Below are 19749 nucleotides of genomic sequence, written 5' to 3' on the forward strand. Positions count from 1 at the left end.
TTTCATGTGACGTGACGCCACTGGCAAACTAGCAAAATACTCTTCACACTTATTCATTCTACTCCAGACAGGCATTTAATTGGAAAGTTTGAAAGGAAAAACTGTGCATTTGAGTTAGCATATACCCGTGTGTGTGTGTGTGTGTGTGTGTGTGTGTTTCTCTCATTCTCTCTGTTCCTATCCCTGAAGAACTGGCCCGCCTACGGAATGGGTATACTCCTGGATGACCTTCTCTAAACCATAATTTTCAGCCTGCACACTCAAAAGTGTAAGCCATATATTTCAAAATGATAAGCTGCAGCAGAAATAAAGGTGATATCCTGTCTCCATTTGTCTTATTTTTTATTTCAGAACTTGAGCAAGGAAGATGAGTGCTATTTATTGAGTGCCTCCAGAATCCAGATGATGAAAACATTGTTTGAAACAAACAAATCTTTGTCTTCTGCATGAAAATGAAGCAGCACCAACATACACTTACCTATATTTCATACTGTTACTTTAACTCCTTTGTGTTTTTAATTGTGACTCAAAATTGTGTGTGGGTAATAGAACCCAATTTGATATTCTTATTTTTCTCTTCAAAAGAGAAAAAAGTGTCTTTCTGACACTTAATTTTCTCTGAGGTGAAAATTTTGTACCTATATTAGAATAAGTCAAAGGAAATGAAAACAGATGAAGACTTGTGATGGCAAACACCTGTATTATAAATTCCTTCACTCTATTAGAGTATATAAATTTGACCCAAAACAAAGCAATAGCTTTAATAATTTTCTTTTTTTTAATGTTTTACCACAGATTGTGCTATTTTGTAGAACTGACATGCACTGCTATTACAAACCTTTTAATTCTTTATTCCTTTTAGACATTACAAGGACCCAACATAGAGGCTGATGACTGCCCTGCTACTGTATTATGATTTCTTTATTCTTTCCTTGGGTGTTCCTATTAATTTAGAGGTGGCATTTCTCCCCAATGAGAAAACCTATTAAAACCAAGAGCTAAGTAAAATCTCTCTTTTCAGTTACTTTCTTGGCAACTGGAACCATAGGGGTTTCAATAGCAGTTGGATGCTACTCTAGCATTATAATGTTTAACCAAAAACTATGACAAATTAGTCAAAACTCTTGAAACTGGCTGTATTGGGGACAAAGAGATACAGTAGTATTCTAAAGGACATAATCTGAGACTGTATGTGTGTTATGGTCAACACTTCAAGGGTGGCTTATAACGAAGAATGTTCATGAGGACAGGCTCACTCAGACGACGAGCTGAGTCAGCAGAAAGAAAGGGCACTCCTGAGGGAGCACCATGGTAGCTGTTTTCATTGCTGCTGGGAATCCTACAAGGAGGTGTGGCTTCCACAAAAATGAGAGGAACAGAATGCCAGGGGCTACCATTCAGGACACCTGAAGTCTCTCTGGAGGTGGCACTGCACACTTGAGTCTCTATGACCAAACCAGAAACATGGCTATTGTTTCTGAATGCCTCGCAAGGTTCATCTTGATTGACCAGCTGGTCATGGTGTCCCTTGGCCCCCATTTAGTCTTCACGGTATGCTCCCATATGATCTCCCTGAAATTTTGTGTTCTTCATAAAACTGTTCTAGGTTGTCTTGCAAATTATCATAACTTTGAAACTCTTTTTAGAAGTTCCATGTGGAACGTGTACCTCCAGATCATCTCCAGAATGAATGAAATCCCTGATGAAGTTACGGCAATTTCTAGGAAGTATGCTTCTGTCATCTGGCTCAAATATCCTTAAGGTTAATTGTGAATGAGTCAAAGTCAAAATAAGCCTCTTTTCATTTGCCCTGAGCAAAGAAAGGAGTAGAAAGATCATCATGGTGACATTGATGAATGGGACAGAATTAAATGAGAATTCACTGGTAAGATAAAGGATCTAAGAAATATAGGCCCAAATTTCAAGGTGACAAGTGGCAAGAACTCAGCTGTCAATTGGACCTATGGCTGTAAAATCAATGATCCCATGAGCTACTGTCACTATGAGACTCCAAATTATTCCAGAAATTGCAGTTTAATTGGAGTATTTTGTTTCTATCTAACTCCACAAGCATGATGGTATTCCATCAATTCTACTGCTTTGAAATGATTAACCTTTTTAATTCCCAGGTCTGCTGAAAAGATTATCTTGGAATAACACATTGAAGACCCAAGAATAGGGCAGCTTTAATTCTGAAGATTCTTGAGGCAGTGACTGGTAGGACTGAGTTGACCCAGAACGTGTGGTCAATGCTTATGCTAACTGTGCTAATGCGTGCCATCTACATTCTCAATGATATCATTGGTTTCATGGATATGAACCCTGGAACAAAGAGAATGACAGGAATGAATGTTAAGATCCCAAGTGTTTTCTGAAATGTATCTGAGTTCTTCCAAATGCCTGTAGACTTATTGGAACAAATGTCCTACAGCAGTAGCTACTTGTTTGATCACACTGAAGGCATCATGCTTGGTGTTTCCTTCATGTACATGCTCTCAGATTGGGGAGAATGTGATTGTAGTCAACCAATAAATGACTTGATAGCACTTTTTTGTGCAGTATTGAAGTAAGTGGTAATTATCTGATTAAAAATACTCCTTTAAATTACATGAAACAAGAAACATTAATACAGATCTATTTTTTTCTTAAAATGAACTGACACATTTGATTAATCCATGAATTCCCATTTTAAGATATTATAAGAATCAAAGAACAGACTATCCAAAAATTATATGATAAATAATCCAATGTTTACTTTAATAATTCTGAGCTTATATTTCGGCTGGTCTTTATTATGAGGATCAATTATTTGAAAATTATTGAAATTTAGATAATTTTGAAAATATAATTCCTTGACATTTCTGCTTACTTTGGATTCTGCATACTTAGGAGTTGCTATCCTCAAATCTAAGATTTTTGTCATAAATTCTTCTACAACCAGGTAGAAAGAGGGTTGTCTTTTAACTTCACCCTGTATTTTGAGTAAAAGTTAATTACTTTGATTGCTTTTATTTTATTTTCAATCAACATGGTTATGAACACTTGGAGGATGGAGAATAAATTTTTCTCATGTTTTTTATGGCTTCCCACCTGCATAGGCCAGTATTGAGAATAAACAAGTGCTCCATAAATAGGCATTGAATTAAAGTAGCACAAGATCCAGTCTCTACCATTTTTACCCTGTGACCAGAATCTATGTAATTTGGTGAACATTTCTTTTGTCTCTTTAGGGACACCATGTGAGTTTAACTTTACTCTTCATGTATATGGTAACAAATTCATGATAATACATGAATGTCCTATTGAATGATTTCAAGATCACTTACAACGGTTTAAGAGAAAACTAGATGCAAATTATGAACAAGTATTTAAATATAAAGCTTTCTAATAAGGGTTTTTTAAAATGACTTTTGCAATAACATTTGAAAGACTGGTTTGAGTGGTTGCTTTTCAGAGATAAAAAATGGAACTTCTTTAGAATGGTCAGCATAGATTTAGAAGACAATGTCAAATTTATAATAGAATTTCTCAGAATTAAGAGCAACACTGCAGATAGAAAACTGCCAAACTAGCTTCCGGTCCCTTGCTATTACGCTTGACCTCTAACAAGTTTTACCCCAGTAGCTGAGATTGTACATAGACGCACTAGGTACATGTTTTAAAATAGTGAATACCTTCAAAGATATTTTCAGTGGATGAAAAATACATAGTGTAAGAATTCTTTTAGATATAGTATATTTAAAAAAATGTTTTACTGTTGTTTGTGGAATGAATGAGTTTCTGTAATGAGTTTCACTACCTGCCATGAAATCAAGAACTGTGTTTTGTTTTGTTTTGTTTTTTAAAGAAAGCTGAGAAGCAAAAAAAAAAATTTTCGGTCAATGACTGACATTTCTTCTCCAAGAAGAGAAGTTGATTTGAGTCAGAGTTTCACATCTAGAAACATCCAGTTGAATAACACTTAAGAAATCACAAGACAGAAAGTCTTGTGAGTCCAACCAAACCTCCAACCAAATCAGATTTTAGTTGTTTATATAAATTTTAGAAAATGCCAGAAAAAAATTGAGGTGTGAGGTTTTAGAATTTCTATGTACATTTTTATTTCTTGACAGACTCCATAAACCCTGGTCCAAGATTGAGATTGTTTACAGATTTTCTTTTAAAAACCATGAGAACATTAACTATGTTGATGTCCAATATCTTCTCTAGAGCTAACATTCAGTAAACATTATAGATTGATTATGAAATGGCCACATTGTAACAACTTGATAGCACATCTGTGGGTATAATTTTGTCCTTTCATAAGGATCACTGGTGGCTGCATTCAATTGGATAGAGGTCATTACAGGTGGACTTCGGTGTTACTGTAAATTATCTTAAAGCAGAGTTCAGTGCATTTACTAAAATGTTATGGGATTAATTTTTTAAATTTGCAACCAATACTAATATATACTTTTTTGCACCATTACTGCTATTTAGATGGAAGAGCACAATATAATATGTTGATGAGGTAAAGGAGATAAAAACAGGAAACTGATGAGCCATAGGGAAATATGACTGAGAACAAATTGATTTCATAAAACAAATATAATTGGCGTGACAATAAAAAGTGTATTATCCACACAGGTCAAACCCTATTATAGTGATTTTCAAGAGAACTCAATAGATAGGAATTTTAAATAAACAAGTAAAATAAATGGGCTTTTCCATGGTGCTTATGTATGTTCTGTCTCCATCTTCCTTGTAATGGAACTCATTAGAAAGATTTGACCTGCACATCTAAGAATTGATTACCCATGATAATGTGAGATTGGGCAGGCATCCTTTCTCGAATTAATACCATCTTGCATTTATAAAAGGCTTTATTACACTGATGCCCCCCCCCCCCCCCACTTATTATCCCATATTTTAGGACAGTAATGGAAGAAAAGCCATGAAGAAAAGCAGTTAGATGCACAGGTGAAGTGTCTGGTCTTTGGGTCCAAATGCTAGTCTACCATACAGGCATTGTGGCAGCATGGACTTAACACTTAGCCACCCTTTTTTAGAAAAATTTCTTCGTTTCCAAAGAAGGAAAAATGGGACTTACATCATAGAAGTTTTAATGAGAATTAGATGCATTGCACATAGCACTATGATTTACTGGCAGTAAACACTTAATAAAACATCCCTAGTGTCATGGAGTATACAGGCTATGTGTGAGACAGTTCACAAATGAGAAGCTGCATAACAAAGGGGTTAAGTGCTTCTGTAGGAGGTTTGATGCTTCTTATTAAAACAAATTGACTCAGCTTTATCTGTAGCAGGGCTTTTATCAGAACAAATGTTATTAAGCAAATGGAAATGTTGTGCTTTCATCTCTATGTTTTCTTTTATCCAGTCATTTTTAGAGAGACACCTGAGAAATGGAAAGAATTCTCTCTTATCATGCTAGATAATTTACTCCATGAATTTGGATGGCTCACTTCTCTTTTCACGGCTCAGGTTCTTTGTCTACAAGTAACCTCTAAGGCCCTTTTCTGTGTGAAAATTATATTATTTCACAAAGTAGATCATCAAACTCTTGAACACTGAAGTTTGACTCAAAGAAATAAGTTTCCTAAATTAAAAGAAAAGAAATCCACATTGTGACCATGAAAAATGTTGCGCTTCATTTTATGCATATTATTTAGGCACTGATATTTTCTAGCTCAGGACTTCCTCTGGTTTGCATCCCATTTAAAAAAAAAAAAGTTATAATGGAAATTCAGATGCATAAATTCAACTTAGCATTGATAGCAATTATAGAATTAAAGTTTTCCCTACCAAGTTCAAATGTGACCATTAATAATCTATTGTTTGTTACTCTGTGGCTTATGGTATAATGTATCACAGCTTTATAGAATGACAGACAAAATTAAAATCTGATATAGGTAAATATTTCTGAAAGGCTACATGATTTCATTGAATGATTCATATTTTCAGTTAAGAAAACACTTTCTAGACCACATATGATATTTTATTTTTCTTCTTCATTCTCCCTTTCTAAAGATTAGGTTTATATAATTATTTGAATAAAGTGACTTTTTTAAAAAAGATGGATAAAGAAAATCATAGACATTTCCACAATTTCATATTGTAGATAATTTTATAACACTTGATTTTGGTATGCTGTGAATATCTACAAAGGCAATTTAATTTGGATCTACTCTGTGTTTCTGTCATATTTTGGAGGCAAAGATAATCTTGGTGGACGAACAGCATAAGAAATCACTTCAATTGTCTGATTTATGACATAATCTGAATAGTTGTGAAAATTGTGGATCACAATTTTCTTAAAGGATAAATTAAATATCTTAAATCGACTTTAGTAGAAAAAAAAATCTCAGCATAGTTTTAACTCTTCATATTTCAAGTATATTTTTATAATTCATTTTACATTTATTATTTAACTCACTTGACATGATCATTTCCTCCATGGATTCCCATCACTCTTGCTGCACTCCCATTTGGACTTTTAGTATGAGCCCTGCTTCTGACATCTGAAACTGAAAAATTCCACTCCTTGCATTTCTTCCCTGTGGAAGCTATATACCGCAGTTATAAACTAGTTTAAACCTAAAGCATAGCCTGAATTAGCAAGAGAATTTATAACTTTCCTAAGTTGCTCATAAACAAGAAATCTGAGTAAATTTGCATTGCTAAAATTCAGGGTAAAAAACGTTCTCAGAGTTCCTCAACAGTGTTTCAATGATCAACTTCCCAATAATAAAAATAGGGGTAGTGCTAACTTGAAATACAATTTTGGTAATACCTTGAAGATGTCTGTTTTGTACTCTTAGTATTAATGTCCAGATCAGCATCTGGGAAACCCCCGCAGTCATATCATATCATTGCAATAATAAGAGTTAAGATTTAGTGAACTCCTTCTTCTATTGTACAACCCAGTGGTTCCAGATTATTATGGAGTTTGCAAAGAATATCCTTAACACACACACACAAAGACACGTGTGCACACACACGCACACACACACAATCCTTACAAATAAGTGACCATGTTGCTTCCTGATTTGATTTAGTTCATCAGTAAAATGAATTGTCTGAATTATCTAACTTCTCCTTAAACTAACGGTTTTACATATGGTATTTCATGCAGGAAATCAGATTCAGATGAAGAACATCCTTCAGAAGGCACATTTAGGAATCAAAGTTTATGGACAAAGGGATTTAACCAGTGAAAATTAGACATTTAAAAGGAATTGTTTCGAAAAATTATAAATATGACTAGATTTCCAATAGGCTGGACCACTTGGCACATGTGTAACATATTGAGATTATTCTGAAAGCACAGAATTCATTAATCTGTTAATAGTCTCAATTTCAGCTAATCATGCAGAGCTATGTCCCGGGACCTTGAAGATCCAGGAGCCCTAATTCCCTAAACTACTGACAGGGAAATTGAGGTCCCAAAAGAGTCAGCCAGTTACTTAGTAACGTATCTTCTTATTCTTTACCCAGGGTTCTTCTTATTTGCTGTGTGACTATAATGAGAAACAGACATAAAAATACTGAGAGATGTTAATGAATTGACCAGAGTTTTGGAGAAACAAGTATTTAAAAACCCCTAATGAGTGGCACTGACTATGAAATTATCTGGAGGGGAAGCCTATTGGTAGCTTAAAGGGTAAGGAAGATGATAGGTGGCTGAGAAAAAGAAAGAAAGAAAAGATTCCCTAAATATTTAGTAAATATGTTTGCAGTTCTTTTGGCCATGTTACAAGAGAAGAGCCTTTAAAAACCAGTTTTCCATACTCTTGAATTCATTTTATAGTAAAAAGGTGATATTGAATAAATGATTTGGTATACAAAAATTATAGAGGATATCAATTTTAAATATGTTGTATAGCAATTTATTCTTTTAAGAATGGTACAGTCAAGATCATTGTATTATTATTATTATTATTATTATTATTATTATTATTTTCACCTAGCCTAAAAAATCAGGGGTCACATTTATTGAAGGCTACAACATACCCTGGTTTGAACCTGAAAAAAAGATGGAGTCTTGCATACTTATCTATTATCATCTTTAAACTATGTCAGCATACATATTGCCTGGAGTAAATATTTACTAGTGGTTACTATTGTCCAGTCTGGAAATAACATGTAGTTCATAAATGAAAGCTGAAAGTTCAGTTTTGTTGGGGAGTGAGCTCAAGTATCTGACCTAGGTATTTTAGTTAACGTCTTTTCTGAGGCATTAAGATCTTAAGTTTTAAACTGACTTTGATAGATTGCTACCCAAATAATTTTTAAGGGATTTATAGGTAAAAATAAATTCAAACTCACCTTCAGGTAATTCTAAAATTTTCTCTCTGAAGATGTTAAAGATAACCTATAACAGTAAATGTTCTGATGCAGATTTCTACTCTGATGCATTCACAGAGGATCCGTAGATTTAAGAGGTCTATTGGCAATGAATTAGCACATAGCTTATGTAAATCCGTGGCAATACTGTGTTCAAATAAGGATCTTGGTTTCAATACATTTTTTCAGAAATGCATTTGGTCCTCTTTAAACAGAAATCTGACTCCACATGAAGTGGCAAAAAACAGTCCTGAAGTCAATGTTTGTTTCTTTAACTATGATATTGTTGGCATTTTCTCATCAAACCAAACCAAACATAACTCTATGGCTCCTTAGAATATTTTAAAATAAGGGTTCATATGAGATACTATGAAGGTAAAAATATGAAAACTAATATCCCTGAAGCTACCTATAATACTTGCTCCTTTATAAAAACAATAAAATGACGGCAATGGAGATCATGTTAAAGTATAAAGCTTTAATCATATTACCAATCCCTTATGTAACATGAAAACAGTAAGGCTCAATTCTAAAAATTCGAATAAAAGGGAGACAGGAGACATTTTCTCAATTTCTGCAACCAAAGGAGTTAGTGGAGGTAGGGCAAAGAGATCTTTTAACCTAAATCTTTATATCAAATCATCATTATGGTATTTTAACTTGAAATGAATAAATACAGTTTCCAATGAATATGTTCACTTAAAAAATGTTCAACAATTTTAAGGTAAATTAAGAAGCAGTGAATATAAGACTTCATACTTGATACTTTGTTCATTTTTTACTGTTTGTGATACATAACTAGTTGATTAAAAATGAAGATACGAAGGATGATCTAGCAAGTAAAAGGTAGTGATTACTCCTAAAGCCAAAGGGATATCAGGAAATAGAAAAGGGGGTTGGGCTCTTCAACTAGATATAGTTTGTTTCTTAATGGCTTGGAGTAAATGAAGAAAAATATTAAAAATTGTCAATCTTGGTGTAGAAGCATGAAAATATATTTACATTGTGGGGTGCCTGGGTGGCTCAGTGGGTTAAAGCCTCTGCCTTTGGCTCAGGTCATGATCTCAGGGTCCTGGGATCGAGCCCTGCATCGGGCTCTCTGCTCAGCGGGGAGCCTGCTTCCTTTTCTCTCTCTGCCTGCCTCTCTGCCTGCTTGTGATCTCTCTCTGTCAAATAAATAAATAAAATTTAAAAATATATATATATTTACATTGCTTATACCTTTTGTGTAGTTTGAAATATTTCTAAATTAAAAATGATTTTTTTCCTACTTTTTGTATTCTAGCTTACAAAGATGTTTATATATGACTTCATTTGTGAAATTCTAAAACCTTTATAGGTTAGAGATTTCCTTTTCTTCAAAGTTCAAAACTATATATTTAAAATGAGTAAATTTATGTAACTTAGAGAACTGTCAATTGAACAAAACTTTCAGCAGAAAGATCAATTTTTAAAGCTTTTAATGTATTCTATACATAATAGATTTATTATCCCCTTTTATGTTTATATAATTACTTTTAAGTCATAATATATGCTTTATGCATGTTATCTAACATTTCAGAGGCACAAACATGGCTATTTTGTTCAAAATATCAATTAATGCATATGTATAAATGGACTTTCTCTTAGAGTTACCAAACACTCTGTAAATAAGAAATATACTTTGCAGATTTGTTGACATAAACAAGTGTGACTATATTCCAGCAGCAAAGACAAGGGAATTTTGTGTTTTCTTCTCTCAGTGGATACAATTATTAGAAGATTAATCCTCTAGAAAACAAAAACAAAACCTATAACATAAGAGCTTCAGGTATTACTAAGAGTGTATATGTAAAAATTTAAACAAAATCATTATAGATGATTTTCTCTGTTAACTTCACGAATAATTTGTTTAGACTAAAATCACTACCTTAAATATTCTTATAAAAACTCACCATATCGTACCAAACTGGTTTTAATGTACCAAACTGGTTTTAATGTAAGCTGCAATGGAATCACCTTAATTATATCTTGAAGAATACCTAGAGTCACCGTGTATTAATTATAAAGGAAAGTGAGTGTATGTAAGTTAACAGATCTTTTTAACCTTTCTCTCTCTCTCTCTCTTTTAATGGAGGTGTCATAACTACTAGATTGCTTTTTATGCTAAGGACACTCTATGCATTCACAATTCGAAGCTTGTACATAGTGTCCAATAATGGTCAAGCACTTGCAAAAATGTTGCACCTGGAACAGGGAGGAGTGAGGAGAGCAAAGGTCAAATCCAGGCCTTCATAAGCATTGACTAAACAGACTTTAGACTCCGCGAAAAGTCCAGACGACCCCTGTAGCGTCATCTTACAGCTCTGATTTTCTTCTTTTCAAGATGTAGCATAATCCATAAATACAACCAAATCACTAGCAGCTTAGGCTTTGGTTTGGTTTTTATCTTCCAGGGGTCCCCCCCTTCCCTTCACAAAGATTGGAAAAATTAACCCTTTTCTGTCCTCAGACTAACCAAAGAATGAATTTCTTCCTGGTCACTGTTGTCAGCTTAAATCTTTCCGTCCTTTCAGGGCTTGGGGCGGGGAGGCGCTCTGTGAAGTGCTTACAACAACCAGGGCAGTGGTGAGTGTTTCATTTTCTCCCCTTAAATGTTGACGGATATCCCAGCGATGGCTAATGGCAACAAGGATCAGACGACTCCACAATTCCGTGAAATATGTCTCTTTCATGAATGTTTCTAAGCAATCAACAGGATACTTAAAACCGTACATAGAATTTTGGTTTAGTTCCGGTTTCCCATCGCACAGAGGTGACCTCTCCATACAGATTTCTAGACAATCCATATGGATGATAAAAACATAATCAACTAGAATCAACTTTTTGACATATTCGCCTCATTTTGGATTCTCTGGTACCATTCTCATATTCTTATGGACATAAATCTCTTCTCATACTTTTGTTCTAGTCATACATTTGCTGAAGGAGAGGTTAGGCCTTTTAAGTTAAAAAAGCAAATTTCTCTGCAGGAAATATACCAAATCAAGTATGAACTAGAGGAATGAAGAGCCCACCTCAAGGGCGTTACTTGAGAGAAAACTTCCACTGCAGCCTGGGTATAGTCCACGTGCGGGAAGTGAGAGCTGTCCAGTCACACTCCGTGTCACCCTGTTATTCTGTTTACAACCCTGCAGATTTTCAGAATGCCAAAGACATCTGCAACTGCCCCTACACTTATTCTTTTGAGGTCACATATACCCTGTTTGCCCCCACTTCCTCCACCCTTTAAAAATATAAAATTAAAAAAAAAAAAAAAAAAAAAAAAAACAGAAAAAACCAGCTCTGAGTGTGAACCACAGCTGGGTGAGGCAAAGTCTTACTTAAGCAGGAATGGCTGAGAACACAGCAAACTGGGGGAGAAGCCTCCGATGTTCAGAAGTGTGCTCTAGTCTGGGGAAAGGTTCTTTAGAAGGAACGTGAACACAGACACAAATGGTTTCCGTGGAGAGTTAAAGGGGGCCCGGGTTTCTCGAGGAGCCAGCCCTGTCTCTGACTGATGATCCCAGTCTTACAGAACAGGAAAGGGGATAGAGTGAGAGGCAGACATTTTACACAGCTGCAGAGCTCGCCAAACTGATCACAATTTCTCCTGTGTTGTGCATCAAAAGAATTAGGATATACAGGAAAATAGACTAGCAAATCTCAACCATGACCCCATATAAATATAGAGACTAAAATTCCCTTAGTATTTGTGATTATCTGGGATCCAACAGAATCCAGACCCATCTATTTTTCAGAAGAACATGGAAGAAAGAAAGTGGGAGTAACTAGGAGCTGTATTCCTTGTTTACACCACTCTATTTTGAACATCTTAGCTTCAATCATCTGATATTACAGCACCAATATAATTTTAATTATTTTTCCCAAGATCCTGTTGTCCATTATCTCCCACACAAAACGGCTAGATTCCCTGTCAATTAGAATTTTTTATTTTAAAAGTAAAATTTAGTTTAAAATGTGTATAATTTTTTAGACTTTGTTTTGGCTTAGGTTTTCTGTTTATATTTTGATGTCTCAACTTTCTAACTATATTTTATGCCTTTAGGGTAATAGAACAAAAATGGGCTAAATCATTGCCATACATATTTTTTATAATGCATTTTTAAAATACATGAATCAGGAGGAAAATGATCAAATATGAGATATTGTAATTAATGCATATACTTAATGATATAATGAGAGTTTAAATATTTTGGTCATACAAATTGACTGTTTGCAAGGTTCATAAAGAATTGACTTTATATGTTGGTGACTTAGAATGTGCCATCATAGGTGTGAACCCCATGGGTAATCACATTTCAATTTTTGTGAAATTTTGATGTAAAGAAATCCTAACTGATCTGATCAGTCATAAGAGGCATTTTTCAAACAATTTCACTGGTGTGGCTTTTGATGAGGCGTCCCACTTTTGACAACTAGTAGATTTGCTGGAGGTAAAAAGTTGCCTGCAGAAGAATGAGCAAAGAATTCCAAATCAGAGACAGTGTTACTGTGAGGCTCATATTTTTCAATGACACGGATGTTTAATTCAGGGTTTTTCTAAACTTAATTATATGTTTTAAAACTATGCACCTCTGGTGCATGTTTCTATCTTTCTTGGCCAAAATAATGTCAGGATCAGAGGGATAACTTGTTTTCATCGAACACTTTTACCATTTGAGAATTAAATTTTTAAAAAGTGAACATCTTTGACTCTTCGAAGTAATAAATCAACTATGAAGAAAATTATTTGAGTCATGAACTTGTCCAGAAGAAACAGAATGTGAAAACTCACATGCCCACTTTCACCGCGTGTATGATTTGCTAAGTGAGCCACTGACTACACAGATCATCTTCAATGTTTGTTATCTTTTAGTAACCTAAATCCAAATGAAAACTCCAGATTTTTTTTTCTTTTTTATATAATGACTACACACATAATGGACCAAGAACTTTACATAGCAGATATTTTCAAGGTAAATTTTAAAATACATGTATGTTCCAATAATGATGATTTATTCCAAATACATTTCATATCGTCATTTTTTCATCTTAACTCAATCATTATGCCAGTATTTTAATGCTTTTTTTTTTAAACCAATCACTTGCTTACCAGTTAGTCAAGAGACTATGCAGGTACAGGATAACTTTCTTTGGATTACTTAAGATGAAATGGTAGAAACAGCCAACTCACACAATTTGTATAGAGGATTAATCTTGCAGCTACATTAATTTTAATAAAAATTAAATGTTTTCAATTAGTTTAGGTTGGCTAGTAAGGGAAAAACACAAAGACAAAACTGAGGCAGTAAAGCCTTACAATGCCTCCACTGATTTCTCCACTGGCCCTTCCTCTGCACATGGTCAATTAGAATTGAAAATCCTGTGCTGATTTCATTCGCTGGAATTTTTAAGCAGGTCAGGAAGAAAGATGTTATTGAAAGGAAAAGTCTCATCTAAATAAGAAAGGAGCACGTGGCCATCTGGTCTTAGCTATACATATAAAAAGTTATTTCAGCTGAACTGCAGGCTTGATGTTTAAAAAGATGTGCCAAAACTCAACCCAAAATCTGTTTACGGTAAAATATCCCAAATGTTTCTTTTTCAACCTCCAAATATGCAATACACAGTTCATTTCCTATCTGTGATTCATGAGCCCATCTGACCCCAGCGCCTCACTGAGCTTGACTGAGTTTCAGGCAGGGGAACATTCAATCACTCTTAGAATACTACTCCTTAATGGTTTATCAACAGGACCGTGGGTCTTTTGAAAATTGTGAAAATAACTCGGATAGTTTTCACTCAAGTTAATTTTGAGTTCTGTCTGCATGTAGGCTTGAAAGAATAAAAGCTGAGACATCAAGTAACCAAACCAATTTTCCTTCTTTTCTCATTGTGACTTGAGGTTCCTGTGCATTCTCTGTGCAGTGCCAGGGCATCTACTAAAAATAATTTCAGGTCTCAAGGCAAGTTTTTTTTTTTTAAACCCAATCTGTCCTTCCATGAAGAGAAATTAGGAGTGTCAGCCGACTTTTAGCAGTCATATTCCTAATGTCAAGAAACAAAGTTTTTCTAAAAAATAGCGCTTTACACCGTTTGCCACATTAGAGTCATATCTTTTGAAATGATTGAAATATGTTTTGATATGAGGCATTTGCAATAATTACATCATCAATACATCAATTTAGCCATTATCTGAGTATGTCCCCCTACTAGCGTAGACATAGCTATGTGGACCTCCCCATCGAAATTACATTGTGTTAAAATATGTTACTATTCTAACTCAAGATCATTAAAAAAACAAAAAAACCTTTGGTTATAGTAAAATACCAACACTTATTTTTCGTCATAAAACTACATTCAAATATATTTTATTTTATATATACCCAATCTATACACATGTGCAAGAACACATGATTACTATATCAACTAAGCAAGCAAGAGTATAGGTTTTCACTAAAGTCTTCAGATAAATAATTGAATTAAGGATATTTTAATCTATGAAACAAGAATCTTGACATATCTCTGACATGAGAAATCGTTGGTTGTTTTTGTATATTTACTGTTTGTTCTGCCATTTCAAATAAATCATTACTATTGTGTAAGAAGAATAAACTGTACTATAGTAAATTGTTCTTTCTCCTTTATGCTCTGAAAAACCATTTGTTCTTGAATTGGCGTTACGTAGTTCAACTATTTCAATCAAGTCCATTATCTTCTATTCTTTGAAAGATGCCTTTTTAGTAACCTGTATCCCCAGTGGGCAATGTCATGTTTTGTTTTTAGAAAATAGGTGAAATTTAAATCCAACAACTACTTGTTCATTTTTTTTATGTTTGACAAAACAATTATATAATTCATCCTCAGGCAAAAACTCCAGTATATGCTGGAGAAGAACTATTTACGTAAAAATTATGGAGTCAAGCCCAAAAATTTCTCAAAAAAGTTATTTATTAGTTCACACTAGAGTCTTACCCCACAGAATGTCACCTAACTTGTGTAGCTTGTTTTTTCTAAGTACAAAATGTATCTGTTCTTTGAGCTATATGCTTTTCTCAACAAAAGTAACATGAAAGCAAAACAGAACAAAACATTTTTTCTCATTTTAAAACAATCATACAATAAATACCTCAGTAAAATTAATCTCATTATTTTGTATGTTGGTGTATAAATCGTGCTGTTCACATACATATGTGTTGCAAATCCTTTCAGAATTAATCCTTTTCTAAGTATGCAAGAAAGAAGTATTCAGAGCAAATTGCAAAATTCAAAAAAATAATGTATCAAATACTTGGTATATAAGAACTGGTAAGTATACCTGGCCGTTCTATATTAATGAAGAGTAAATTACAAATCAAAACTTAGTAATGAAGAGACATTATGTATGTACGGTTGCTCTATATTTATGTCTCAGATATGGCAATCTGTTTCCAGAAAATTATTAAACTTTGTTCTATTTGAGTTAAGTAAAATAAAACAGTACACTTAAATACACACATTATTAAAAATCTAGACAACTTGATTGGTGGACAACTGTTTAGTGTAACACCCACAAAATAAACTTGAAAATAAATACAAACACTGCACCAGCCCATAAAATTTTAACCCAATTATCCTCTAACCCAGAGCACATGAAATGAGCATTACTTTTAAGTCATTTATATACATTCTTTCTTTAACCAGTAAGTTAAGAGTGAAATTATTTAATGTTTGCAAAAATGTAAGTGCCAAATAAGAATCACCAAGTCATAACACCTTTTAGTACTGTATCATTTTTATCCACATGATTGCAAAATGTTCACTGTTTCTAAATCCTATTCATAGCGTAGAAATTAAGCCACCTCTAAAATGTTCAACCAGCATCTTAGTAAGGCTTCCTAGAACCAGAAACTCTGCCTGACTACAGATACCTTGATAAACATGTCCATACTGCCCCATAAACACATCTTCAAGAGAGAGATAGCTACAAATAAAATAGTCCTTTCCTGTGGGTGTTGGTTAATCCCACAAACATGTGAACTTCCTATGGGCACACACCCAACAGACGTTGGAGATTAGGTGATTGCAAATGTTGCCCACAAAGGCAAAATTTTATATGTGATGACATCACCACCAAACCAGGGTTTCTCTGTGATATAATGATATAATTGCCCGGCTGAATGTGTCTCTTGAGTGTGTGTGTGTGTGTGTGTGTGTGTGTGTGTGAGAGAGAGAGAGAGAAAGAGAGAGCGAGACGGTTAAAGAACAGCTTCATCAGAAACGCTATAACCTTCTGCAAGCTTTGCAAGAATCTTTCCACAGACCTTTGACTTTTTCCAGATTTCACACAGCTTAAGTTCATTCAAAAATGCATTTCCCGCACGAGTAAATTGTGTTTTGTTTCGTTAGCACACTGTTCATCCTAAAATATGCCCCCGATGGGTCTGTTGAGATGAGATTTCTATACCCAATGAGGCATGTGTAGCTGTATGATATGGTGAGGAGTTGCAGGGTCCCTTGAGCCCTGCTTTTGAACGGAGAAGACGTCTTGGTTTGAGAGGTAATGAAAGGGTTAAAAATTGAGGCTGTCTGGGGTAAAAGAAAGGGGATATTGTTGTCTTTAATCTTTCCGCAGTATGTGTAAGACTTCCATCCCGGATCTGCACATAGCAGTGGAATAGGCTGGGCATGCATTGCGTGCAAGCTCCTTGATTGTAGAGGGGGGAAAAAAACCTGGCTGGAGTCCAGACAGGCTGGAGCTCTGTTGATCATTATGTCTAGCCTTCAGGTGTCTCAGCACACAGTGGGCGGCGGTGGGGGAGGTGTAGATAACATGAGAGCAGACAAAGAAAAAAAAATGGTGTATTTTAAAAAAGATTATGCGAAAATGTGTGTCCAAGTCCTCTTTAAAAAATGAATCCTACCGTCTTGGACTTTTATAATTAGAACACAAGCCCTGCTCTGGCAGATCTCTTTAAGCCATAATTAGTTATGTCTGGAGCCTTTGAATAATTCCTTTCAATAATTGATGGAGTTGATACTCTCTTTTAAAAATAAGGAGGGCAATGTTTTCTTACAAACTCTCTTTTTGTTGGAGGCTTTGTCGTTCAAAATCTTCATCAGTCACAATCACATCGATTTGATTTGCCTTTTAATTTCTTATGAGACTTAGTCTATAACTTTTTAAGAATTTGGATGATTCTAGAAGTAAAGGCATAATGCATTGCTAGGTTAGCCTAGCTCAATGTAAAAAGAAAGCAATAATACAGGATCATTCTTCCCCCATTTGTTTCCAATTATTTTATAAATTAAAAAAAAAAAAAAACTGGCTTGTATGTCGCTTCTGTTTAAAACTCCATCAAAAAACCTTACCAAGCATGTAAGTTAGATGCTCAGTGTATCTTTTGCCTTCTAGTAAAAAGAAATCCCAAATTCTTTTATTCTTCAAGCATTCTATAAAGAAGCTTCCGCATGCTTCCTCCCCACCCCCACATCCTCACTCCACCCTATTAGGAATTAAAAAAAAAAAAAAAATCTTTATACATGGAAGGCTGGATCCTGATACAGAAAGCTGTCTTTTCCTTCTATCTTTACACTGACCACTTTATACCCAGTCACCTTTCACTTCTGCTGGGACTTTATTTCACATTTTGTGGACGAAAACACCGAAACCAGCCCCGTTTCTATCATTATGATGAAATGAAAAGTGGTGGTTTAAAAAATAAATAAAAAGAAAGCTCTGGCTTGAAGCCATTGTTCAGAATTTAAGAGCTATTTGCCCCCAAGTGTCTTAGCAGTCTTTCATAGCTAATTATAATAACTGTCAGATGTCTGGAAAGTCTATGGTACCCTGGTCAGTGGAGTCAGCAAAGTTTGTCTTTTATTTTTCTTGGGGACAGATCAGATCTGATTAGACATAAAGAACGAGAAGAAGTGAACTAAGTACCTATGAGTGTGCCTTCATTTTTTTCTTATGAACAAAGCAGCCTACAGGAGCAAGGTTCCGGGGTGCAACCCTCCTGCAGCTACTCTTTGGAATGCCTGACTTTTATTTTTAATTCTTTAACATAACAAAGCATGCAACAATTGTCCCCGAACCATCTTCCTGCCTGCCGGAGACCTTTTCCTACACATTTAAAAGAAGTGCCTTAAAAAATAATAATAAATAAAAATTTAAAAAAAAATTAAAAAAAAATCTCCAAATCGTTGATGCTTATGACATAAAACTATTTTCATCGGCACCCTTGACGGAAAGAAATGCATACTCACAATTTCAAAACGGCTATTTGTGCTAGCTCCTCGTCCCCGGAGGCAGAGCAGAGGCTTTGGCCAGACTGTCCCTGACGCAGGTGCAGAATCCCCCGTTTTCCTGAAGGAGGGAGGTGGGAAAGGGCTTCATAAAGTCACGCGGAACTCAGCCACTTGTGCTCAGGCATCCCTTGCTCCTGTGAAAGCTGTACTATCTGCAGTTCTGAATTGAACTAAATTACAGCCCATGTGAAAGACAGGGGCAGCGAGTCATGTGGGAGATACCCCGCCCTCCGATTGGCCGCCGGGCCAGAGCTCAGACATTCTGCCTTTTCCACCATTGGTGAATAGTTAAAACTGAAAGCATCGAGAGCCTCCTCTTGAGCTTATTTGTCCTTTATGTGTGGAAGAATGACTGTAGGATTTTACAGTGACAGAATTAGTTAAGAAAGGGACTGAAGTCATCCTTCACGGAGACCAGTGGGAGGAGATTGGAAGCTCGGCTTTTTCAAGATTGTTTTTTTTTTTTTTTTTTTTCCCCTTTTGATCCCCCTGCCCTGCAGTTTTGTCTGTGATCTGCCTGGTTTGCCTGTCAGAAAAACGTGTTTGTTTATTTGTTTGTGTTCCCGGTTAACTTGGGAGGTGGCGCAAAGTAAATTATCATCTCATTCCATTGTGGAACTCAATCATGTTTAGAAGCACAAAATCGTTTTTTGTTTTTTTGGTTTTTGTTTGTTTGTTTGTTTGTTTTTTTCCCCAGTGATGAATTCACAGATTTTATTTTGAAAAAGAAGCTTTATTGCAGTTCTCAACTAGCAGGCTAAATTAGTCCATCGTGACACGGAAATAGAATTAACTTTTTTTGAGTAGCTATTCGGTTTTGGAGAAAGCAGAGGGGGAATAGCGCTGGAAAACATAAAAAGGCAACAATGTCAAGGAAATCAAAGAAAGGGCTTCGGCGAAGCAAGGATGAAGAGGAAGTATAATTTTTTCAAAGTCCTTTTTTACTTTGCCTCCTCTGGTAAATGCAAAAATTTCATAAAACTGGCAGCCAGAAGTTATCGTTCAGCTATTTCAGGATGATTTCATTCGCCTGATTCCTAAAAATCTCTGGTGAATACGTATGATTTAGATGTACAAGTTATCTTAGAGATC

General features: G+C 35.0%; 1 long non-coding RNA gene across 1 annotated transcript in view; it reads right to left on the reverse strand.

Moving 5' to 3' along the window:
* Positions 1 to 18805, reverse strand: part of LOC132026151 (uncharacterized) — a 64902-nt gene extending 46097 nt beyond the window's left edge. The window contains exon 1 of the long non-coding RNA XR_009406798.1: positions 18616 to 18805. This is a non-coding gene — a long non-coding RNA (uncharacterized LOC132026151). The remainder of the gene's footprint in view (positions 1 to 18615) is intronic.
* Between the last annotated feature and the right edge of the window lie 944 nt (positions 18806 to 19749).

Source organism: Mustela nigripes, chromosome 10 (assembly GCF_022355385.1).
Source record: "Mustela nigripes isolate SB6536 chromosome 10, MUSNIG.SB6536, whole genome shotgun sequence".
In the NCBI taxonomy this organism is placed as follows: Eukaryota; Metazoa; Chordata; class Mammalia; order Carnivora; family Mustelidae; genus Mustela; species Mustela nigripes.